Source organism: Macaca mulatta, chromosome 7 (genome assembly GCF_049350105.2).
Source record: "Macaca mulatta isolate MMU2019108-1 chromosome 7, T2T-MMU8v2.0, whole genome shotgun sequence".
Lineage (NCBI taxonomy): Eukaryota > Metazoa > Chordata > Mammalia > Primates > Cercopithecidae > Macaca > Macaca mulatta.
In genome coordinates, this window is record NC_133412.1 from 154,247,862 (window position 1) to 154,274,081 (window position 26,220).

Genomic DNA, 26,220 nt, shown 5'->3' on the forward strand with positions numbered 1-26,220 from the left:
CAATCATCAATTCTTTTACATATGTGTGTGTGTATGTATATATATGTATGCATGTGTGTGTGTGTGTGTATATATATATACTCTTTAAGTTCTAAGGTACATGTGCAGAATGTGGAGGTTTGTTACATAGGTATACATGTGCCATGGCTGTTTGCTGCACCCATCAAGCCATCATCTACATTAGGTATTTCTCCTAATACTATCCCTCCCCTAGCCCCCAACCCCTGACAGGCCCAGGTGTGTGAGATATTCTCCTCCCTGTGTCCATGTGTTCTCATTGTTCAACTCCCACTTAAAAGCGAGAACATGCAGTGTTTGGTTTTCTGTTCTGGTGTTAGTTTGCTGAGAATGATGGTTTCCAGCTTCATCCATGTCCCTGCAAAGGACAAGAACTCATCCTTTTTTATGGCTGTATAGTATTTCATAGTGTATATGTGCCACATTTTCTTTATTCAGTGTATCATTGATGGGCATTTGGGTTGGTTCCAAGTCTTTGCTATTGTGAACAGTGCCACAATAAACATACATGTGCATGTGTCTTTATAGTAGAATGATTTATAATCCTTTGGGTATATACCCAGTAATGGGATGGCTGGGTCAAATGGTATTTCTAGTTCTAGATCCTTGAGGAATTGCCACACTGTCTTCCACAATGATTGAACTAATTTACACTCCCACCAACAGTGTAAAACAAAATAACATGTATTTATTAAACATATGTGTCTCTGTGTGTGTTACACTTAGGCACATAAAAGATATTTAATAAACATTGTTGAACGGATAAGTTACTGAATGAGCAGCTACTATGTGTCAGGTGCTAGAAATAGCCAAAATGCTCTAAAAGACTGTGAGGAACTAGCAATTCACTTTAGAACAAGGGTCCCCAACCCTGGGGCCTTGAACCAGTACCTGTCCGTGGTCTGTTAGAAACCGGGCCACACAGAGGAAGTGAGTGGCAGGTGAGCGAGTGAAGCTTCATCTGTATTTACAGCTGCTCCCCATTTCTCACGTTGCCACCTGAGCTCTGCCTCCTGTCAGATCAGCAGTGGCATTAGATTATCATAGGAAAGTGAACCCTATTGTGAACTGCACATGTGAGGGATCTAGATTGTGTGTTCCTTATGAAAATCTAATGCCTGATGATCTGAGGTGGAACTGAGGCAGTGATGCTAGCACTCAGGAGCAGCTTCAAATACAAGTTAACACTGGCAGAGAGGCTTGACTGCACAGAAACCATAATAAATCAATTGCTTACAGACTCATATCAAAACCCTGAAAGTGAGTGGCATGTGACAAGTAAGCTGTATCTGGTGGCAAGCTTTATAGTGGCAAGTGAGTTGATGTACTTCAATTGTACAGCTGCATCTGGTATCCTTAAAAGTATGTTTCAGACAATTTCAAATCTCCATATGTTCTGGATTGAAGTCAAGGCAGAATATCCTGAAATTGCCACAAAAGCGCTGAAAAGCCTGCTTCCATTTCCAACATCCTATCTTTGTGAAGCAGGGTTTTCTGCAGTGACAGCAACCAAAATGAGATTACAGAGTAGAGTGGACTTAAGCAACACACTTCAGGTGTCACTGTCTCCCATCACCCACAGATGGGACCATCTAGTTGCAGGAAAGCAAGCTCGGAGCTCCCACTGACTCCACATTATGGTGAGTTGCATAATTATTTCATTATATGTTACCATGTAATAATAATAGAAATAACATGCACAATAAATGTAACATGCTTGAATGATCCCAGAACCATTGCCTCAACCCCGCCAGTCTGTGGAAAAATTGTCTTCCATGAAACTGGTCCCTGGTACCAAAAAGGTTGGAAACCACTGCTCTAGAATGTTCCCTTTGGCTGATGAGTCCCTGAGCAACCACTGAGGTTCCGCTTAAGTGTTTCCTCCCCTGTAAAGTCTACTATCACCCTAATTAATTACTATTGCACTGAAAACTCATCCCACCATCTTACACTGGTTAGATGTTTTACCTGCTTGTCTTCTTCACTAGGATAATGGGGAAAAAGATTCTGGGTTTGTTCCATATTTGTTTTCCCCAAATCTACTGCTTGTATTAGGGAAAGGGAGAAAGGAAAGGCGTAAGAAAGAGAAGAGTGGACAGTAAGCAGGGAAAGAAGGAGAGTAAGGTGATGTAAATCTTGTTCTTTTGCCCCTAAGGAAATTATGTTGCATGGTAGGTTTGTTGTTAGATACTGAGACCCTGATTCTACCTTATATTCAATGGACATTGTTTAATTACATTTATTGTTTTACCACTCTGGAAAGAAATGTATAAATTTAAAATGTTTTGGATCAATTCTAATTCTTTCGTTTTATTATAGTTCTTACAGCTTATTGAAACCACTCAGCACACTTTTAAATATGTAAAATGTATGATCTGAGTCACGATAAAAAATAAATGTTATAGGTAACAGCATCAGTAAATATGTGGCTGCACTTTCAGTGCTGACCTACCTTTGTTCTTTTCTGAGTTTACAATCTCAGTTATCAACAACTGACATTACTCAATAGCTGACACATGGCATTGAAAGTAGCATGGACCTGAAAGTAGGCTTAAAAATTACAGTAATTGGCCAGCCGTGGTGGCTCAAGCCTGTAATCCCAGCACTTTGGGAGGCTGAGGCAGGCGGATCACGAGGTCAGGAGATCAAAACCATCCTGGCTAACACGGTGAAACCCCATCTCCACTAAAAATACAAAAAAAAAAAAAAAAAATTAGCCAGGCGTGGTGGCAGGTGCCTGTAGTCCCAGCTACTCAGGAGACTGAGGCAGGAGAATGGCGTGAAACCAGGAGGCGGAGCTTGCAGTGAGCCTAGATCACACCACTGCACTCCAGCCTGGGCGACAGAGTGAGACTCTGTCTCAAAAACAAAAACAAAAACAAAACAAAACAAAAATTACAGTAATTACTGTGGGCATGATAATTGTATGTGTCAACTTGTGTTGTGTGCCACAGGGTTTCCAGATATTTGGTCAAAGAGTTTTCTGGATGTGGTTGAGGAGGTGTCTTCGATGAAATTAACATTTACATCAGCAGACTGAGTGCTGTGATTTGAACGTTTGTGTCCTCCTCTCCCCAAAATTCATATATTGAAACTAACCCTTAATATGAGGGTATTAAGATGTGGGGCATTTGGGGCCAGGCACGGTGGCTCAGGCTTGTAATACCAGCACTTGGGAGGCCGAGGCAGGCAGATTACGAGGTCAGGAGATCGAGACCATCCTGGCCAACATGGTGAAACCCCATCTCTACTAAAAATACAAAAATTAGCCGGGCATGGTGGTGCACACCTGTAGTCCCAGCTACTCGGGAGGCTGGGGCACAAGAATCACTTGAACCCTGGAGGCAGAGGTTGCAGGGAGCCAAGATCGCACCACTTCACTCCAGCCTGGGCAACAGAGCAAGACTCCATCTCAAAAGAGAAAAAAAAAAAAAGATGTGGGACGTTTGGGAGGTGATTGGGTCATGAGGGTGGAGCCCTCATTAATGAGGTTATTAAGGAGATCACTGCCCTTAGAAAAGAGCCCAAGAAGTCTATGTGCACCTTCTGCCACCTAAGGACACAGCTAGAAGGCACCAAAGAGCAAGTCCCCACCAGACACTCAATTTGCTGTGTGCATGTGGCGATCTCTTGGTGCCTTGATCTTAGGCTTCCCAGTTTCTAGAAGGTGAGAAATACATTTCTGTTGTCCGTCAATTACGCAGTTTAACATGTTCTGTTACAGCAACCCAGTGGACTAAGATACTGAGTAAAGCCGATTGACCTGAATAGGCTACAAATGGAAAGGAAAACTCTTCCTGCCTGACTGCTTGATCTGAGACATCAGTCTTTATCTGTCTTCCGACAGATAAAACTAAACATCAGCCCTTTGGGGGTCTCAAGCCTACTGGTTTGAGATAAGGGGAAAGACCTGCCCCCATGATTCAATTACCTCCCACTGAGTCCCTCCCACAGCACATGGGAATTCAAGATAAATTTAGGTGGGGACACAGCCAAAGATAAATTTGTTTGGGGGCAAGTAGACCACTTCAGCACCTTCAGTGTTGAACTCATGGAGTTCTGGGTGGCCAGGGGCATTGTTCAATATCAAAAGAACCTTAAATGGCAGTCCCTTACTGGCAAGGTAACTCCTGAGTTGAGGGACAAAGCATAAATGGAATCAATCCAGAAAAAGGGTTCTCATTGCACAGTCCTTCTTGTAAAGCCAAAAGATTGGCAAGGTAGTGTTTAACTTTTCCCTTCAAGGCTCAGTGGTTAGCTGCTTTATAGATAAGGGCAGTCCTTATCATAAACTGAACTGCATTTGCACAAAACAGTAGCGGTAGCCCATCTCTTCCTGCCTTAAATCCTGGTGCTCACTTCTTTTTCTTACTAATAAATGTCCTTCATGGCATTTTTTTTTTCAGAATAGGGTACCTTTATTTGCATTAAAAACCTATTTAGTACACCTACTATGTAACCCCCAAAATTTAAAAGAATTAAAATCTATTTAGGCAGATATTCTTCTCAGTGATTTTCTTAATGGTGCCTGGGAACTGATCTGCTGCCTCTTGGTTGGCAAAAGCTGATTCTCCTGTTATCGTCAAATTTTTAAAACCAAACGTCTTTCTAAAACTATCACACCATCTTTTGCTGGCATTAAATTCTCCAGCTTTAGTTCCTTTACCTTCCTTTTGCTTTGTTATATGACTTGATTTTCTTCAAATAATAATAGAGTCTTTAGGCATGCCTTTCTTTGTTTTTTTTGTTTGTTTGTTTTTGTTTGTTTGTTGTTTTTTGAGATGGAGTCTTGCTCTGTCACCAGGCTGGAGTGCAGTAGCGCAATCTTGGCTCACTGCAACCTCCACCTTCCAGGTCAAGTGATTTTTCTGCCTCAGCCTCCGGAGTAGCTGGGACTACAGGTGCACGCCACCATGCCTGGCTAATTTTTTGTATTTTAGTAGAGACAGGGTTTCACCATTTTGGCCAGGATGGTCTCGATCTCCTGACCTTGTGATCCGCCCGCCTCAGCCTCCCAAGTGCTGGGATTACAGGCTTGGGCCACTGCACCTAGCCAGGTGTGCCTTCTTATAGCAATTCTGCACCCACATAAAAGCTCCATTTTCAATATGAGATGAAAAGCTCCATTTTCAATATGAGATGAAAAGGTATTTTGCAAAAAGTATAAGTTTTTATGCCTGCTGGTGTAGCTGTAGTGACAGCCTCATGAATTTTCTTTCTTTTTTAACAATGCACCTTACACTAGATTCATTCATCTTGAAATGGCAGGCAATCCCAGCTGCAGACCTCAATCTGTGGTAAATATTAAGCAGTTAAACTTTTTCTTGTCCTGATTTTTCTCGCTTCTTGGAGCACTTTCGGCAACACTAATGGGACTTTGTATAGATTCCATGGTGTTATTCAAGGTTTAGAGTGTTGCACTAAATACAACGAAAAATACGTGAGAACCGTGACAGGTCACTTTTTACTGTAATATGGAATTTACTGGAGACACAAATGGCTTATACAGAGATAATTAGTGACATGAAATTTTAAGCAGATACTTGCAGCGCCTGAGCTTAGCACAATAGCAATAGGAGGTGGCTATGAAATTTTTGCAGTACAGTATGTACTACAGTTAATTGTATGCAGTAATGATTTAATACTTTATGTTTGCTCACATTTCTCTTGACTGTGAATGGCACATGTGCAGTCTGTATTTGCGTTTGAAAGTTTTGATAAATTTTAACTTTTTATAATAGATTTGTATGTATTTCATCATAATAAAGGATAAAATAGACTAGTATCTACCTAGTTTTTTCTTAATTTTTAAAAACATTTCCAGGCCATATAGCTCAACTGCAAGTTTTTTAAAATTGTTGCAAATCTCCAAAAAGGGTTTCAATATGTTTATTTTTTAAAATTATGTATAACTAAGCTTGCAATTCAAAGGTAGACTTGAACTCTAATTATTCCAATGGATAAATCAGTATAAATACGTAGTTATGTTTTTTTTTTTTTTTAACATGAGAAGAGATGGGAAGTTGGCTTTGGACAAATCTGAAGCTGTTTCTATGACTAAATCTATAATATTGATTTGTTTCCTTGATATTGATGTATCTTTCACATAAAAATAAAATATAATAGACAATACATTAAACTGGGAGCCCAGAAACTTCGGTTCTAGGATGAAATTTTTATTAAAGATTATACGTGAGACGTTCAACAAATCACTGAACCTCCTAGGCTTGAGTTCCCTCACTTTGAAAGTGAAAGGATGAAATATTTAGTTTCAGGATACTAAAGACATTTTGATCCCTAAACTGCTTTCTGGAAAAAAGCCAAAAGCAACAAGGAAATTTAGCAATACACACTCCCATTTGTAATGGTTAGAAACTCTTCATTAACTTCAACTGTAATATATATGAAGAAAGGCTGGCAAGTATAGTGAATCTGGACCAGAGAGAGAGGCAAGAAACTGACAGAAGATGGTTACTGGAGCTCAAAGGATGACAGTGCAGAGGTCTTTGAAGCAGGCGATACACATCAACGGGTAAGACATGATAGAATGAGATGGATGACCTTAGGGAGCTCCTGAAACCCCACAAGAAACCCCTCCAATGCAGGGAATGTGATGACAAATGAAGACACATGCAGACAAGCTAACTCTGCAAGAAACTATCTGTTTGGAAGACCAGATGAGGAACTGAATGATAAGCAGCTTGAAGCTGTCAATTTTTAGCCCCCATTGAATGTAAACTCCACGGACGCAGAAACTTTTTTTCTGATTTATCTGTTGCTATATTCTTCAAACCTAGAGCGGTACCTGGCACAAAGGAGGTGCACAATAAATATTTGTATGATGGATGGATGAGTAAAGAAAGATTACAACTAAACCACACAATCGACATACTTGTGTGTGTGCATGCACATGCATGCAAACATAGACATCCTCATATTATTTGAGACCTTGCTATGAACTAAAAAAAGTCTTTCTACTATCACACAGCACCTCTCTGCCCCTTCCATATTTTCATGCATTATTCTGTCACCTCCAGAGAAAAATCCCCTCATTATCGAAAAGTAATCAGCATAGGATTTATGCAGAAATTACTCTATTTACATAAAGAAGAAAAGCAAAAGAATAAATAAAAATCATAAAAAGGACAACCACCAAAAATATTTTTATTGCCCTAGAGCAGATAAAACTTGTGACTGAAGTTATCTGTGAGTTCATGAAACTTAATGAATAAGGTGACCTTTCTGAATTAGGACTCCAAAGCTAATATATAAAGTCTCAAGTTTAAAAAAAAAAAAAAAAGGTAAGGCAATAAAAATTTTTCAAACAAATTATTTCATAGATATTGGGATAGAAGTAAAAGAGCAAAATAAAAGCATCAAAGAAATAAAGGCTTTGGGTCGGGCACGGTGGCTCACACCTGTAATCCCAGCATTTTGGGAGGCTGAGGCAGGTGGATCACCTGAAATCAGGAGTTCGAGACCAGCCTGGCTAACATGGTGAAACCCCGTCTCTACTAAAAAAATACAAAAATTAGCCAAGTGTGGTGGCATAATCCCAGCTACTGTAATCCCAGCTACTCAGGAGGCTGAGGCAAAAGAATCACTTGAACCCAGGAGGCGGAGGTTGCAGTGAGCTGAGATCGTGCCACTGCACTCCAGCCTGGGCAACAAGAGTGAAACTCCATCTCAAAAAAGAAAAAAAAAAAAAAGAAAGAAAGAAAGGCTTTGATGGGAAAAGCAACGTTGCCCATGTTGAAATTATAAGTCAAGACAATCATGACATCTTGAGAAAGCGGAGCAAAATGAAATAGAAAAGAATAAAGACTAGAGTAGGAAAAACTTGTAGATCTAGAGCACAGAAGAAATTGAACAGGTACAAGACATTGGATTTTTATTAGAAATTATATGTAAAACATTCAACATTCTTGTTTTTAAAGACAAGAACAGAACAAATGGAGAACAAAAATATCCAAAGTTATATCAAAAAGCCTCCTAAAATAAAAGATTTGAATCTATAGAATTAAAGGACACACAATATTCCAGCAGATATAAATATTCATTAATTTCCATGCATAATCTAGTAAAGTTAAGGAACTTCAAAGAAAAATAGGGAACCCAAGAGTACCTTAAAAAGGTAAGGGCATAAATATCTTATCTGAAAAGCAAAAGAATTAAGCTAGCTTCAAATTTATCTACATTCAGTGCTGGGAATAATGAAATCATCAAGTTCTCAGGGAAATAAAGTGTGACCCCCAAATTATATACCCAGACACACCAGGCTTGTTTATTCTGTCCATCTGTGCAATAACTTTTTCAAAAGTGCAAAATGTAGGAGAAAAAATCTACATGAGCTTTTAAAAAGCTGTTAGCCAACTAGGTCAACCAAGATATAAATGATGAGCAATGAGCATTAAGTCATTTTACATTTAAAAGTAAGGTTAAAATGACTTCAGGAAAGTAGGGTGTACAGAACAGAGTAGAAATATAATAAGTTATCCCTTTATAAAAATAATATAACTAACAAAAATCAGGAGCAAGAGGGAAATGAAAATGTGAGGAAATTTAAGTGCCGATCTTCTCATTTTTAAAATATATTGTTTAAGGCTGATCTGAGACTAAGGCTGATCTAAGATTAAGCACATAACTAACCAAAATGCTGTAGCCAAAAAGAAAAGCAAGAAGATGTAACTGGACATATTCTAAAAACATCATTCAGAGTAGGAAATTAAACTGTTTAAAGGAAGAGAGACCTTGCAATATTACATAAAGTTACGTCTTACAAAGTAACAAAGAAATTACTAGAGGAACTCAAGTAGATCATAAGCCTTTCATACTCTGAAAAATTGACCTTAGAAATCACAGACCAATGGTAAATATTAAAAACAAAGTATAATGAACTTATCCTTCCAGGAATGCTGGTTTATATCAGATAAACCACTCCTGGTAAGAAAAATTAACAAAGTAGGATTAAAAAATCTTTTAAATCACAAAATAGTAAAGAATTATGAAATAAAGGGGAGAAAAGGGGAAGTCAGAGAGGTAAATCCTAGGAATGTGATTCTGGAGGAGGTAATCAAAGGAATAGTTGAGCAGAGGTTTGGCAGAGCTATAGGGCTAGGCAGTAAGAAAAAAAATCTATGAAAAAGGGATCTTTGATAAATCCCCTACATTGAGTTGGGATCCCATAGGGCTCCATCTAGTAGTAAGAGGTAGTGGGAAAAAAGACTTGGGACAGAAGTCTAGCATTCAACCATCTTAGCTCCTCTAATTGGACTGTAGTAATATAAGATTGCTAGTGCCCCTAACGGCCATGAGCAAATGGAAATCCTCCCAGTCAGGAAATATAATTTTAAATATAATTTTAGCTTCAAATGATTTCAACACTTTTTGTATACAACATCTTGCACACAATAAAAAGTAACAGATAAATGAGAAGAGAAGATGATGTAATAAAAAATTGAGAGAAACACCAGTTAAAGAAATGAATGCACAGGAGATTCAGAATATTAATTATCAGACATTTTATAATTTTTAATAACTAAAATTTTTTAAACCAAAAATGGATTATTTGGTTTTTTTATTATTATTATACTTTAAGTTCTAGGATACACGTGCACAATGTGCAGGTTTGTTACATATGTATACATGTGCCATATTGGTGTGCTGCACCCATTAACTCATCATCTACATTAGGTATATCACCTAATGCTATCCCTCCCCACTCCCCCCACCCCATGACAGGCCCCAGTGTGTGATGTTCCCCTTCCTGTGCCCAAGTGTTCTCATTGTTCAATTCCCACCTATGAGTGAGAACATGCGGTGTTTGGTTTTTTGTCCTTGCAATACTTTGCTGAGAATGATGGTTTCCAGCTTCATCCATCTCCCTACAAAGGACAAGAACTCATCCTTTTTTATGGCTGCATAGTATTCCATGGTGTATATGTGCCACATTTTCTTAATCCAGTCTGTCATTGATGGGCATTTGGGTTGGTTCCAAGTCTTTGCTATTGTGAATAGTGCCGCAAGAAACATACACGTGCATGTGTCTTTATAGCAGCATGATTTATAATCCTTTGGGTATATACCCAGTAATGGGATGGCTGGGTTAAATGGTATTTCTAGTTCTAGATCCTTGAGGAATCGCCACACTGTCTTCCAACGGTTGAACTAGTTTACAGTCCCACCAACAGTGTAGAAGCATTCCTATTTCTCCACATCCTCTCCAGCACCTGTTGTTCCCGACTTGTTAATGATCGCCATTCTAACTGGTGTGAGATGGTATCTCATTGTGGTTTTGATTTGCACTTTTCTGATGGCCAGTGATGATGAGCATTTTTTCATATGTCTGTTGGCTGCATAAATGTCTTCTTTTGAGAAGTGTCTGTTCATATCCTTTGCCCACTATTTGATGGGGTTGTTTGTTTTTTCTTGTAAATTTGTTTGAGTTCTTAGTAGATTCTGGATATTAGCCCTTTGTCAGATGATTAGATTGCAAAAATTTTCTCCCATTCTGTAGGTTGTCTGTTCATTCTGATGGTAGTTTCTTTTGCTGTGCAGAAGCTCTTTAGTTTAATTAGATCCCATTTGTCAATTTTGGCTTTTGTTGCCATTGCTTTTGGTGTTTTAGACATGTCCTTGCCCATGACTGTCCTGAATGGTATTGCCTAGGTTTTCCTCTAGGGTTTTTGTGGTTTTAGGTCTAACATTTAAGTCTCTAATACATCTTGAATTAATTTTTGTATAAGGTATAAGGAAGGGGTTCAGTTTCAGCTTTCTACATTATGGCTAGCCAGTTTTCCCAGCACCATTTATTAAATATGGAATCCTTTCCCCATTTCTTGTTTTTGTCAGGTTTGTCAAAGATCAGATGGTTGTAGATGTGTGGTATTATTTCTGAGGGCTGTGTTGAGTTCCATTGATCTGTATCTCTGTTTTGGTATCAGTACCATGCTCTTTTGGTTACTGTAGCTTTGTAGTATAGTTTGAAGTCAGGTAGTGTGATGCCTCCACCTTTGTTCTTTTGGCTTAGGATTGTCTTGGCAATGAGGGCTCTTTTCTGGTTCCATGTGAACTTTAAAGTAGTTTCTTCCAAGTCTTGAAGAAAGTCATTGGTAGCTTAATGGAGATGGCATTGAATCTATAAATTACCTTGGGCAGTATGGCCATTTTCATGATATTGATTCTTCCTATCCATGAGCATAGAATGTTCTTCCATTTGTTTGTGTCCTCTTTTATTTCGTTGAGTTGTGGTTTGTAGTTCTCCTTGAAGAGGTCCTTCACATCCCCTGTAAGTTGGATTCCTAGGTATTTTATTCTCTTTGAAGCAATCGTGAATGGGAGTTCATGCATGATTTGGCTCTCTGTTTGTCTGTTATTGGTGTACAGGAATGCTTGTGATTTTTGCACATTGATTTTGTATCCTGAGACTTTGCTGAAGTTGCTTATCAGCTTGAGGAGATTTGGGGCTGAGACGATGGGGTTTTCTAAATAGACAATCATGTCATCTGCAAACAGGGACAATTTGACTTCCTCTTTTCCTAAGTGAATACCCTTTATTTCTTTCTCCTGCCTGATTGCCCTGGCCAGAACTTCCAATACTATGTTGAATAGGAGTGGTGAGAGAGGGCATCTCTGTCTTGTGCCAGTTTTCAAAGGGAATGCTTCCAGTTTTTGCCCATTCAGTATGATATTGGCTGTGGGTTTATCATAAATAGCTCTATTATTTTGAGATACGTTCCATCAATACCGAATTTATTGAGAGTTTTTAGCACGAAGGGCTGTTGAATTTTGTCAAAGGTCTTTTCTGCATCTATTGAGATAATCATGTGGGTTTTCTCTTTGGTTCTGTTTATATGATGGATTACATTGATTGATTTGTGTATGATGAACCAGCCTTGCATCCCAGGGATGAAGCCGACTTGATCATGGTGGATAAGTTTTTTGATGTGCTACTGGATTCGGTTTGCCAGTATTTTATTGAGGATTTTTGCATCGATGTTCATCAGGGATATTGGTCTAAAATTCTCTTTTTTTGTTGTGTCTCTGCCAGGCCTTGGTATCAGGATGATGCTGGCCTCATAAAATGAGTTAGGGAGGATTCCCTCTTTATCTATTGATTGGAATAGTTTCAGAAGGAATGGTACCAGCGCCTCCTTGTACCTCTGGTAGAATTTGACTGAATCCGTCTGGTCCCAGACTTTTTTTGGTTGGTAGACTATTAATTATTATCTCAATTTCAGAGCCTATTATTGGTCTGTTCAGGGATTCAACTTCTTCCTGGTTTAGTCTTGGGAGGGTGTATGTGTCCAGGAATTTATCCATTTCTCTAGATTTTCTAGCTTATTTGCATGGAGGTGTTTACAGTATTCTCTGATGATAGTTTGTATTTCTGTGGGATCGGTGGTAATATCCCTTTTATCATTTTTTATTGAGTCTATTTGATTCTTCTCTCTTTTCTTCTTTATTCATCTTGCCAGCAGTCTATCAATTTTGTTGATCTTTTCAAAAAACCAACTCCTGGATTCATTGATTTTTTTGAAGGGTTTTTTGTGTCTCTATCTCCTTCAGTTCTGCTCTGATCTTAGTTATTTCTTGCCTTCTGCTGGCTTTGAATGTGTTTGCTCTTGCTTCTCTAGTTCTTCTAATTGTGATGTTAGGGTGTCAATTTTAGATATTTCCTGCTTTCTCTTGTGGGCATTTAGTGCTATAAATTTCCCTCTACACACTGCTTTAAATGTGTCCCAGAGATTCTGGTACGTTGTGTCTTTGTTCTCATTGGTTTCAAAGAACATCTTTATTTCTGCCTTCATTTCGTTATGTACCCAATAGTCATTCAGGAGCAGGTTGTTCAGTTTCCATGTAGTTGAGTGGTTTTGAGTGAGTTTCTTAATCCTGAGTTCTAGTTTGATTGCACTGTGGTCTGAGAGACAGTTTGTTATACTTTCTGTTCTTTTACATTTGCTGAAGAGTGCTTTACTTCCAACTATGTGGTCAGTTTTGGAATAAGTGCAACGTGGTGCTGAGAAGAATGTATATTCTGTTGATTTGGGATGGAGAGTTCTGCAGAAGTCTATTAGTTCTGCTTGGTGCAGAGAGAAGTTCAATTCCTGGATGTCTTTTTTAACTTTCTGTGTCATTGATCTGTCTAATGTTGACAGTGGGGTGTTAAAGACTCTCATTATTATTGTGTGGGAGTCTAAGTCTCTTTGTAAGTCTCTAAGGACTTGCTTTATGAATCTGGGTGCTCCTGTATTGGGTGCATATATATTTAGGATAGTTAGCTCTTCTTGTTGAATTGATCCCTTTACCATTACGTAATGGCCTTCTTTGTCTCTTCTGATCTTTGTTGGTTTAAAGTCTGTTTTAACAGAGACTAGGATTGCAACCCCTGCCTTCTTTTTTTTTCCATTTACTTGGTAGATCTTCCTCCATCCCTTTATTTTGAGCCTATGTGTGTCTCTGCACATGAGATGGGTCTCCTGAATACAGCACACTGATGGGTCTTGACTCTTTATCCAATTTGCCAGTCTGTGTCTTTTAATTGGAGCATTCAGCCCATTTACATTTAAGGTTATTATTGCTATGTGTGAATTTAATCCTGTCATTTTGATATTAGCTGGTTATTTCACTCATTAGTTGATGCAGTTTCTTCCTAGCATCAATGGTCTTTACAATCTGGCATGTTTTTGCAGTGTCTGGTATCAGTTGTTCCTTTCCATGTTTAGTGCTTCCTTCAGGAACTGTTGTAGGGCAGGACTTGTGGTGACAAAATCTCTCAGCATTTGCTTGTCTGTAAAGGATTTTATTTCTCCTTCACTTATGAAGCTTAGTTTGGCTGGATATAAAATTCTGGGTTGAAAATTCTTTCCTTTAAGAATGTTGAATATTGGCCCCCACTCTTTTCTGGCTTGTAGAGTTTCTGCCAAGAGATCCACTGTTAGTCTAATGGGCTTCCCTTTGTGGGTAACCCGGCCTTTCTCTCTGGCTGCCCTAAACATTTTTTCCTTCATTTCAACTTTGGTGAATCTGACAATTATGTGTCTTGGAGTTGCTCTTCTTGAGGAGTATCTTTGTGTTGCTCTCTGTATTTCCTGAATTTGATTGTTGGCCTGCCTTGCTAGGTTGGGGAAGTTCTCCTGGATAATATCCTGCAGGGTGTTTTCCAACGTGGTTCCATTCTCCCTGTCACTTTCAGGTTCACCAATCAGACGTATATTTGGTCTTTTCACATAGTCCCATATTTCTTGGAGGCTTTGTTCATTTCTTTTTACTCTTTTTTCTCTAAACTTCTCGCTTCATTTCATTCATTTGATCTTCAATCACTGATACCTTTCTTCCAGTTGATCTAAATGGCTACTGAAGCTTGTGCATTCATCACGTACTTCTCGTGCCATGGTTTTCAGCTCCATCAGGTCATTTATGCAATGGGTTCAAACTTCCTCCTTTAGCTTGGAGAAGTTTGATCGTCTGAAGTCTTCTTCTCTCAACTCATCAAAGTCATTCTCCATCCAGGTTTGTTCCATTGCTGGCAAGGAGTTGCGTTCCTTTGGAGGGGGAGAGGCACTCTGATTTTTAGAATTTTCAGCTTTTCTGCTCTGTTTTTTCCCCATCTTTGTCTTTTATCTACCTTTGGTCTTTGATGGTGGCAACGTACAGATGGGGTTTTGGTGTGGATGTCCTTTCTGTTGGTTAGTTTTCCTTCTAATAGTCAGGACCCTCAGCTGCAGGTCTGTTGGAGTTTGCTTTAGGTCCACTCCAGACCCTGTTTGCCTGGGTATCAGCAGAGGAGGCAGCAGAACAGCGAATATTGCTGAACAGCAAATGTGGCTGCCTGATCATTCCTCTGGGAGCTTCATCTCAGAGGGTTACCTGGCTGTGCGAGGTGTCAGTCTGCCCCTACTGGGGGTGCCTTCCAGTTAGGCTACTTGGGGATCAGGGACCCACTTAAGGAGGCAGTCTGTCTGTTCTCGGATCTCAAACTACGTGCTGGGAGAACCACTACTCTCTTCAAAGCTGTCAGACAAGGACATTTAAGTCTACAGAGGTTTCTGCTGCCTTTTGTTCAGCTATGCCCTGCCCCCAGAGGTAGAGTCTACAGAGGCAGGTAGGCCTCCTTGAGCTGTGGTGGGCTCCACCCAGTTCGAACTTCCCTGCTGCTTTGTTTACCTACTCAAGCCTCAGCAATGGCAGATGCCCCTCCCCCAGCCTGGCTACTGCCTTGCAGTTCGATCTCAGACTGCTGTGCTAGCAATGAGCAACGCTCCATTGGCATGGGACCCTCCGAGCCAGATGCAGGATATAATCTCCTGGTGTCCTGTTTGCTAAGACCATTGGAAAAGCACAGTATTAGCGTGGGAGTGACCCAGTTTTCCAAGTGCTGTCCGTCACAGCTTCCCTTGGCTAGGAAAGGGAATTCCCTGACCCCTTGAGCTTCCCGGGTGAGTTGATGCCTCACCCTGCTTCGGTTCATGCTCGGTGGGCTGCACCCACCGTCCTGCACCCACTGTCTGACAAGCCCCAGTGAGATGAACCCAGTACCTCAGTTGGAAATGCAGAAATCACCGTCTTCTGTGTTGCTCACACTGGGAGCTATAGACTGGAGCTGTTCCTATTTGGCCATCTTGGAACCGCCAAATGGATTATTTGAAAAGACTAATAAAATTGATAAACCATTGGTAAGGTTGATCAAGTAAATGAAGAATCATAAATTAAAAAGGAGTCTATTATCACAGTCTATAGATATTTTAAAATTATATTATTTAAAGATATTAACTTTATTTCTCTAAATTTGAAATTTTTAATAAAATGGATAAATTCCTATAAAAAACAATTTACCAAAACTGACACATGAAGAAATAGAAAATATGAATCATTTTGTAAACTTTGAAGGAATGAAAAACCATAATAAAGGCCATCGTGATTTCCCCAGAGTTATTTCACTCCCTTTTCCCATGTAAATCTTAGTTCTAAATCTTTGAGAAGGTATTCCTTATTTCAGCCATAGGTATCGTCAGGGTTTTTTTTTAATTATAAGGACATATTTTCCCTTCTTCATCTTATTTAACTCAGTGTTATAAAACTGTTCTATGATTTACTTTTGAGGGTTATATATATTAGTTTCTCATCTATATTTCATACCCTAGGAGTTCAGATCATATAGCATGATAGCAAAGGGAGAAAGGGAGAAAAGAGGGAGATGTGGAAGGGGAGCAAAAAGAGAGCTATCCTGATTTGGATTGTTACAGTTCTGTATCTGCACCCTGAGCAGTTTATTTATGATGGAGAGAAAATAAGTAAAAATATATGTGACTTGATTTTCAGTTTTAAAATGTGTTAACGAGAAAAAAACTCAAATCAGCCTAAATCTTTATGCTTACTTTATAGAAATAAAAATTTTCTGTACTATGTGGTAGAAAGGAATGTGGGCCATTCTTGGAAACTGTTCTTCAGACTACCTGGTAACCTATCAGTTAATCAAAGCAATGACATTTTTTCTAAAGAAAAGAGGGTGAAAGAATAACTTGACCTTTCTTAAAAAAATATATGCCCATGGATTCTGCATCCTTGCCAGTTGTCTATTACATAGTTTGTTGAGACTGTACAACAATGTCTGGAATTTCTAAACCTCAGCACTCTAAAAATAATTCACTAGAACTGCCTCAAAATAATTTATATTCTGTAATTACTTAACACTGCACTTTGAACTACAGTATGGGATGGATGTGCTAGGAATTGTGCTGGGTTCAGTGAGAGTTCTGCACAAAGCCTCTTTTGCCATAACTACCAGGCTCTTGATGTTTAAGAAATTGTGTTGATAGGCCCTAGAAACTTTGGACCTACAAGTACTGGAGCATATTTATTGTAGCACAGAAGACAGTTGATGGTGACTGATACAACGTTGGTATAAACAAGGTCACCAGTGTTCCAGTATGAACATTCAAGAGCTCTTAGGGAAAACAAAGAAATCACTTTCACAAAGAACTTTCAATTGCCTGCTCTCTGACACTAAATCAGAATTTAAGAAATGAACCGAGTTCATTTTTTTCCCCTTGTCTCTTGGCTAAAAGACCACAGAAAACTGATCCTTCACTGAATTTCAAGCAAAAATTGTATTGCTTTTGGTGAAATCCATTTTTTACCTCAAGGATTGAGCTCCAGGTTATCACATCAAAATAGATTTTCTTTAAAAATCTGAAGTTTGGCCTTGAATTTTAAAGTAAATTCTACTTGAATTATTATATGGGATGAAATATTTGAGTATTAATCCTTTTCTCTCTCTTTCAATGTATTAAGACAAATACAAGCACCTTTTAAAAATCAGGCAGGGAAATAAATGCTAATTAAATTCTCTTACCAATAGTATTTCATTTTGTGAAACAAACTTTTCTAAATCAGATAGACTTCACTGAAGAGTGTTTTTGATAATGCTGAATGGAATTGAGTATGATCTCCCAGATACAGATACATTTCTCATCCACTTAGTCTTTTTCATTCAAACTGGAAAATCATGTGGTTTCATTTTTATTATTTTTTTAATTGAGAGGATTGTCAGGAGAAAATGTCTATGTGGCTTTATTTTTATTTTAATCAACAAGATTGTCAGTAGGAAATTCATTCTGAATATAGCACACATGGAGCAAATATTCCTTTTTGGTCATGACATTTTTTCATTATGATGGGGGTTTGCCAGGGCATATACCATGTTTTAATGCCTTTTACATATAAAATCACAACATGATAAGACTTTAGATCTCTCTGTAAAAGTTGAGGTATAATGGGAACTAGCATGCTCTGACTGGCTGCCTCAATTAATAAAATAATCAGGAAATCTCTAAGGTTTGGGTATCCCTTGATGACCTGCATAAACCCTAGTTCTTATAAATCTGTTCACCCTTTTGCATCGGGGGAAGGGGAGAAGGAAAGCTGGCCTGTTGGTGACATACATAGCATTATGCTTAGAAGAACATGGGTTTCTTCCATGCTACCATCCTACTCTTGGCATGAAATCATAATCCAGTTTGTGAACCTACAGTCATACATTTGAAGGAACTACACACATAGGAGACAGAGTGACCCTAGGCTCTGACTGAGTATCTTTGTTTATGTTTTGATAAAGAAGTTTATGGAAAAACGTATTTTTAATTGAACAATAATTTGAGGCATGGTAAAAAAAAATATTATGTATTGTCTAGGAATTATTATTTAAGATTTAGGAAAAAACATGAGGCTTTAACTTGAAGAACTAAATATATTTTCAGGGCAAATCTATGTTGTTTCTTATTTATTTACACTTTGGTACTCTAGAACACCATTAGGATGTCTTGTTTCAGATTTTAAAAGTAGGTATTATGCCTTTGATCCCTTCATGTGCAAACTAGCTTAGCAACCTGCCCCCAGGAGAGTAACCACAGAGCCAGTGGATCTATCCCATGCTCCCTTGCATGAACCAGCCTGGCACTTTGCCCACAGGGAAGCTGCGCCAGAACCAGCAAACTAGACACACAAACTCTAGCAGCCTAGGTCACAGAGACACTTGTAGGCATCACTGACATTGACTACAGAAACTTCAGACAGACTACGCTACTGTCCTCACCCAGAACCGAAGCCAGTGCACTCTACCCAAGTGACTCCCTAGGATACATCTTCAGGTGAAAGTCTTTCCCTCTGGAAGCTACTGTATAAAATAGGAAGAGGCAACTCTTCCACGAGATGCGCAGATATCAACAGAGGGACACAAGGAACATGACGCTACCAAATGAGCACAGTGATTCTCCAGTTACTTAACACAAAGCAATAGAAATTTGTGAATCTTAAGGAAACTCAGAGAGATACAAAAGAACACAGACATTTCAAATACATTGGGAAAATAATTTATGATCTGTATAAGAAATTGAACAAAGAGATAGATATCATTAAAAAGAACCAAACAAACTTCCACTTGAGCAGCCTGAGACATCCATTGATGGGGGCAGTTTCTCTTTCAACGGCTCCTACCACAGCCTTTCTGAGATTTTTCCCAGCGAGGCCAAGAGGGTCTTTGAGGAAAACTGCATCTGGACATGCCTTGAGGGAAGGTGTCAAATGCAGAAGCATGGAAAAGAGTTACAATTTGGATATGAAACCATTTTTCTAGCTCACCTTAGAGAAGACTGTTGACACACTAGTCGAAATGGTTCCAATCGCCTACCTTGCAAGGCACTTCAGGTTCAAAGAATTTCCTTTGTAAAAACAACAAGGGAGGTGTCACATTTTTCCATTTAGATCAACAAATTCAAGTTCTTACCATGGAAAATTCAGAGAAGACTGAAGTGGTTCTTCTTGCTTGTGGCTCCTTCAGTCCTGTCACCAAGATGCACCTCAGGTTGTTTGAACTGGCCAAGGACTGCATGAATTGAACAGGAAGATATAGAGTTGTCAAAGGCATAATCTGTCCCGTTGATGATGCATACAAGAAGAAGGGACTCATTCCTGCCCATCAGCAGGTCATCATGGCAGAACTTGCCACCAAGAATTCCAAATCATTGGAAGTTGATACATGGAAAAGTCTTCAGAAGGAGTGGACAGAGACTGTCAAGATGCTAAGACACAATCAAGATAAACTGGAGGCTAGTAACTTTGATCACCGGCAGAACTCACCTACACTAGAAAGGCCTGGACGGAAGAGGAATTCCATGAGCTGAACAAAGACAAAATTCTAGTCAAAAGGAATCCCTAGAGCCAAAAACAAAAGGTACACCAAATGTTAAGCTGCTATGTGGGGCAGATTTACTGGAGTCCTTTGGTGTTCCCAATTTCTGGAAGAGTGAAGACATCACCCAAATCATGGCAGACTATGGGCTCATGCATTACTCAAGCTGGAAATGCTGCTCAGAAATTCATCTATGAAGCTGATTTGCTACGGAAACACTGGAGCAACATTCATGTGGTGAATGAATGGATCACTAATGATACCTCATCCACAAAAATCCGGAGAGCCCTTAGAAAGGGCCAGAGCCTCCATTACTGTACTAGATCTTGTCCAAGAATACATCAAAAAGCATAATTTGTACAGCTCCGAGAGTGAAGACAGGAATGTTGGGGTCATCCTGGCCCCTTTACAGAGAAACACTGCAGAAGCTAAGGCATAGAAATTCTACAGCATGATGTTTTGCACTTTCCTTTTAGGGTTTGAAACAATCTGGGTGTTAATAACTGGGAAAAGAAATTGTGGTTCTGTTGCATAAACTAAAGATTAAAAGTTTAGTAAAAATCAGTGGTAAGTTAAAATCAGGGTTTTTTCTTTTTTGCTTTTTATCAGAAGTTGCTAAGATGAATGTTTTCCATATGGTCTTTTTCTGAAAAAAAAAAGTGTACAATTCTCTTTATCTTTAAAACAAGAGATTAGCAGCACACAAAAACCAGAAGAATTTTCAGTGAAACTAGCTACAATCAAGAAGTCAAAAAGTACAGTCTAGCTCTACCACATAAAAGAAGCAAAGTGTGAAAAGTAAAAGCTCATTTAAAATTCTAACTTAGGTTATAAAGAGAATTGACATTTATGCATGCCTGTTGTGAGTAATCTGCAGCTAGGGTAGACAAAGAAAGGAATTCTTACAGTGGTGATCTTGTAAAATGCACCATTGATAAATCATCTCCAGTTTTGCAAAATAAAGGTTGTGCATATGACTGGCAGAAACATTGTACCAATAGTTAGTTCTCTGTGGCACACATCACAATTGCTGACTAAAGTTTGGCAAGACCTATCTGCCTGGAGCTTCATCTTTGGAAGCAGGGAGTAAAGTCCAAGCCCTCATATGTTTAGAAAGGTACGCAAGTATTTCTGATGCCCACCAGAGGTAGACAGCTGCTGCCTTATACTTTATACACATTCACTTTGCCGTGTTATGGGTCATGCTCTAGCCTTGGTCATCTGCCCTCTCTTTATCTTCAGGAACAACTTCAGGGTTGACATCATGCTACCTTGAATTGAGAGAAACACTGAGAATGAGAAGTCTATTCAAGGATTTTATGACTGAGTGCTCTTAGCCTTTATTGATAGCTTAATCAGAAGATCTAAGTGGGTTACAGCGGCACATGCTGTGTAGTCCCATCTACTTGAGAGGCTGGAGCAGAAGGATCGCTTGAGCCCAGGAGTTTGACACCAGCCCAGGCAAAATAGTGAGAACTCATTTTTTAAAACTCTGAAGTTTCTGAAGGGCCCTGCTGTTTCTGTTCCAGCCAACTATGATTCTGCCATTTGTGAATTTAAGCAGAAAAAGGGTCTGTTTTCTCATATTTTTTTCTTCTTGTTCTTTTGCATGAAGTTTAACTGAAAGTAATATTCTCGAATAATTAGTCATAGCTTCATGTTAAAAACACATGCTTGTTACATGGTTTTCTACTGATTAAAATTATAAACGTTCAGTTGTCTGGTTTGAAGATTAAAAGCTAAAATGGTCAATGATTACTATGGCTACAACAAGTTGTTAAAATACATACACAATATGAAAAGATACAAAGTAAGCAACAAAGTTATAAATTTGGTGGAAGAGGCCAGGTGCAGTGGCTCATGCCTATAATTCCAAAACTTTGGGAGGCTGAGGCTGGGGGATCACCTGAGGTCAGGAGTTTGAGACCAACCTGGCCAAAATGGCGAAACCCCATCTCTACTAACAATACAAAAATTAGCTGGTTGTGGTGGTGCGTGCCGGCAGTCCCAAGTATTCAGGAGGCTGAGGCAGGAGAATTGCTTGAACCTGGGAGGCGGAGGTTGCAATGAGCCAAGATTGCACCATTGCACTCTAGCCTGGGTAAAAAAGCAAGACTCTGTCTCAAAAAAAAACATTTAAAAATAAAAAATACACAAATTTGAGGGGTAGAAAGTAAGTCTAGAATATTTGTATGCAGCCAAAGTTAAATTATTATCACTTAAATTGTCTATTATAACTACACAGTTTTTAAAATGTAAGCCCCATGGTAACCACAAAAAAAAAAAAAAAAATTACAGCAGATACACAATGAAAAGGACAAAAAAATCAAAGATTATCACTACAAAAAAAAAAAAAAAAATCACCAAACCACACAGGTAAACTATAAGAGAGGGAAAAAGGAACAAAGGAAATACAAAACAACCAGAAAATAATTTAACAAAATGTCAAGAGTAAGTTCTTACCTATCAGTAATAACCTTGAATGTAAATGAATTAAATTTTCCAATTAAAAGATATAGAGTGGCCGAATGGGTAGAAAACAAAACTCAACTATATGTTACCTACAAAAGATTTACTTTACGTATAAGGACACACATAGACTGAAAGCAAAGGGATGAAAAATGATATTCAATGCAAATGGAAACCAAAAGACTACAAGAGTAGCTATACTTAGATAACAGATAAGTCAAAAATTGAAAGGGAAGACAAAAAAGGTAAATCTGTAATAAAGGGGTCAATTAGCAACCAATTATAACAATTCTAAATAGATATGCACCCAACACTGGAGCATATATAAAGCATCTAAAGAGTGATACAGACTGCAATAGAATAATAGTAGGAGACTTCAACACCCTACTTTCAGCAATAGATAGATCATCCAAACAGAAAATCAGCAAAAAAAAACCCACTGGATTGTACTGCCCTCTAGACCAAATGGACCTAACAGACATTTGCAGAACATTTCACCCACCAGCAACCTACAGAATACACATTTTTCTCAAAAGTACATTGAATTTTCTCCAGGATAGATTATATGTTAGGCCGCAAAACATGTCTCAACAAATTTTTAAAAATCAAAAACATATTATTTTTCTGATCACAATGGAATATAATTAGAAATTGATAACAGGACTTGGACTCTGGTAGGGGAACATCACACACCGGGGCCTATTATGAGGAGTGGGGAGGGGGAAGGGATGGCATTGGGAGTTATACCTGATGTAAATGACGAGTTGATGGGTGCTCACGAGTTGATGAGTGCAGCACACCAACATGGCACAAGTATACATATGTAACAAACCTGCACGTTGTGCACATGTACCCTAGAACTTAAAGTATAATAATAAAAAAAAAGGAATTGATAACAGGAAGAATTTTGGAAATTGTACAAATACATGGAAATTAAACAACATGCTCCTGGAACAACCAATTGACCAATCAAAACATTTAAAATGAAAATTTAAAATTTCTTGAAACAAATGAAAATGGAAACACAACACACTCAATCTATGGGATACAGCAACAGCGTTCTAAGAGGGAAGTTTATAGCAATAAATGCCTACATCAAAAAAATAGAAAGATATCAAATAAACAACCTGACATTGTAACTCAAGGAACTAAAGAAAGAAAAAACGAGAACAAGCTAAATTTAAAATTAAGAATGAAGGGAATAATAAAGATCAGAGCAGAAATAAGTGAAACAGAGACTAAAAAATACAAAACATCAATGAAACAAAGAATTATTTTTAAAAAGATAAAGTAAATTGAGAAACCTTTAGCTAGACGAAGAAAAAAGAGATAAGACACAAATAAATAAAATCAGAGATTAAAAAGAAGACATTACACCTGATACCACAGAAATACAGAGAATCGTAAGAGACAATTATGAACAACAAATTAGAAAATCTAGAAGAAATGGATAACATATAACCTGGACACATACAACCTACCAAAATTGATAATAGAAAATGTGAACAGACCAATAATGAATAACAAGATTCAATCCATAATAAAAATTTCTGATCACGGAAAAGCATGGGACCTGATGGCTTTATTGCTGAATTCTACTGAATATTTAAAGAATAATTAATACCAATTCTTTTGAAAGTATTCCAAAAAGCTGAAGAGGAGATAATTCATCTAAATTCATTCTATGAGGCCAGCATTACCTTGATACAAAAACAAGATAAGGGCACAACAAAGAAAGAAAACTACAGGCCATCTCCCTGATGAATATAGGTGCAAAAATCCTCAACAAAATACAAGCAAACCAAATTCAACAGCGAATTAAAAAGAGAGTTCACCATGATCAACTGAGAGATGGAAGGATGATTCATCATATGCAAATCAATAAGCATGATACATCACATTAATAGAATCAATGACAAAATGGATGCAAAAAAAAGCATTTGATAAAATTTAAAATTCCTTCAGGATAAAATCTCTCAACAAATTAGGTATAGAAGGAACACACCTTAACACGATAAAGGCCAAATATGATAATTCCACAGCTAACATCATACTGAACAAGGAGAAGTTGAAAGCTTCTCCTCTAAGATCTGGAACAAGACAAGCTGCTTGCCCACTTTCAACACTTTCATTCAACATAATACTTAAAGTCCTACCCAGAGCAATTAGGCAAGAGAAAGAAATAAACGCTATCCAAATGGAAAAGCAGGAACTCAAACTGTCCCTGTTTTCATATACCATATTTTTATATATAAAAAACCCTAAAGACTCCACCATAAAACTATTAGAACTAATAAACAAAATTAGTAAAGTGGTAGGATACAAAATCAACATACAAAAATCAGTAGCAGTTTTATGTGCCAATAACAAACTATCTGAAAAATAAACCAAAAAAGCAATCCCATTTACAACAGTTACAAGAAAAAAGATACTTAGGAACAAATTTAACCAAGAAGGTGAAAAATTTCTACAATGGAAATGATAAAATGTTGATGATGAAATTGAAGAGGACACAAGTAAATTGATAAAGATATCTTGCATTCATTGATTAGAAGAATTAATATTAAAATATCTGCACTACTCCCAAAGGATCTAGATTCAATGAAATCCTTATCAAAGTTCCAATGACATTTTTTCAAAGAAATAGAAAAAAATCCTAAATTCATATGAAACCACAAAACATCTTGAATAGTCAAAGCAATTTTGAGTAAAAAGAACAAAGCTGAAGGCATCATACTAGCTGACTTCAAGATAAACTACAAAGCTATGGTAACCAAAACAGCATGGTACTGGCATTAAAATAGACACACAGACCAATGGAACAGAAGAGAGAACACAGAAATAAATCCAGGCACTTAAAGCCAATTGATTTTCAAAAAACATGCCATGAATACATATTGGGGAAAGAATAGTCTCTTCAAAAAATGGTTCTGGGAAAACTGGATATCCACATGTAGAAGAATGAAACTAGACCCCATCTCTCATCATATACAAAAATCAAATCAATATTGACTAGAAGCTTAAATCAACCCAAACAATAAAATTACTAGAAAAAAACATAGGGAAATCCCTTCATGACGTTGACCTAGGCAAAGATTTTTTTTATAACATCTGAAAAGCATAGGCAACAAAGGCAAAAATTGATAAATGGGATTACATCAAACTAGTTAACAAAGTGAAGAGACGACCTACAGAATGGGAGAAAATATTTGCAAAGTATACATCTGATAAAGGGTTAATATACAGAATACAAAAGAAACCTAAACAACTCAATAGCAAAAAAACAAATACAGTCATGTTCCACATAACATTTTGGTCAATGATAAATGGGATCTAAGTAAACTAAAGACCTTCAGCACAGCAAAAGTAACTATCAACAGAGTAAACAGACAACCTACAGAATGGGAGAAAATTTTTGCAAATTATGTATCTGACAAAGGTCTAATATCCAGCATCTATAAGGAACTTAAACAAATATATAAGAAAATAAACAACCTCATTAAAAAGTGGGCAAAGGACTTAAACAAATATATAAGAATCTATAAGGAACTTAAACAAATATATAAGAAAATAAACAACCTCATTAAAAAGTGGGCAAAGGACATGGACAGAAACCTCTCAAAATAAGATACATCCAGCCAATCAATGATCATATGAAAAAAGGCTCAACATCACTGAGCATTAAAGAAATGGAAATTAAAATCACAATGAGATACCATCTCAGACCAGTCAGAATAGCTATTATTAAAAAGTAAAAAAAAATAACAGATGCTGGTGAGGTTGTAGAGAAAAAGGAAAGCTTTCATACTGTTGGTGGGAGTGTAAATAAGTTCAGCCATTGTGGAAGAAGATGTGGCGATTCCTCAAAGACCTAAAGACAGAAATACTATTCAACCCAGCAATCCCATTACTGGGTATATACCCAAAGTAATATAAATTATTCTCTTATAAAGACACGGCACACATATGTTCATCGCAGCACTATTCACAATAGCAAAGATATGGAATCGACCTAAATGTTCATCAATGATAGAATGGATAAAGAA

General features: G+C 37.9%; 1 protein-coding gene and 1 pseudogene across 4 annotated transcripts in view; both read left to right on the forward strand.

Moving 5' to 3' along the window:
• TSHR (thyroid stimulating hormone receptor) overlaps window positions 1-26,220 on the forward strand; it is a 179,012-nt gene that overhangs the window by 64,165 nt on the left and 88,627 nt on the right.
• On the forward strand, window positions 19,302-20,144 carry LOC106999516 (nicotinamide/nicotinic acid mononucleotide adenylyltransferase 1 pseudogene; annotated as a pseudogene).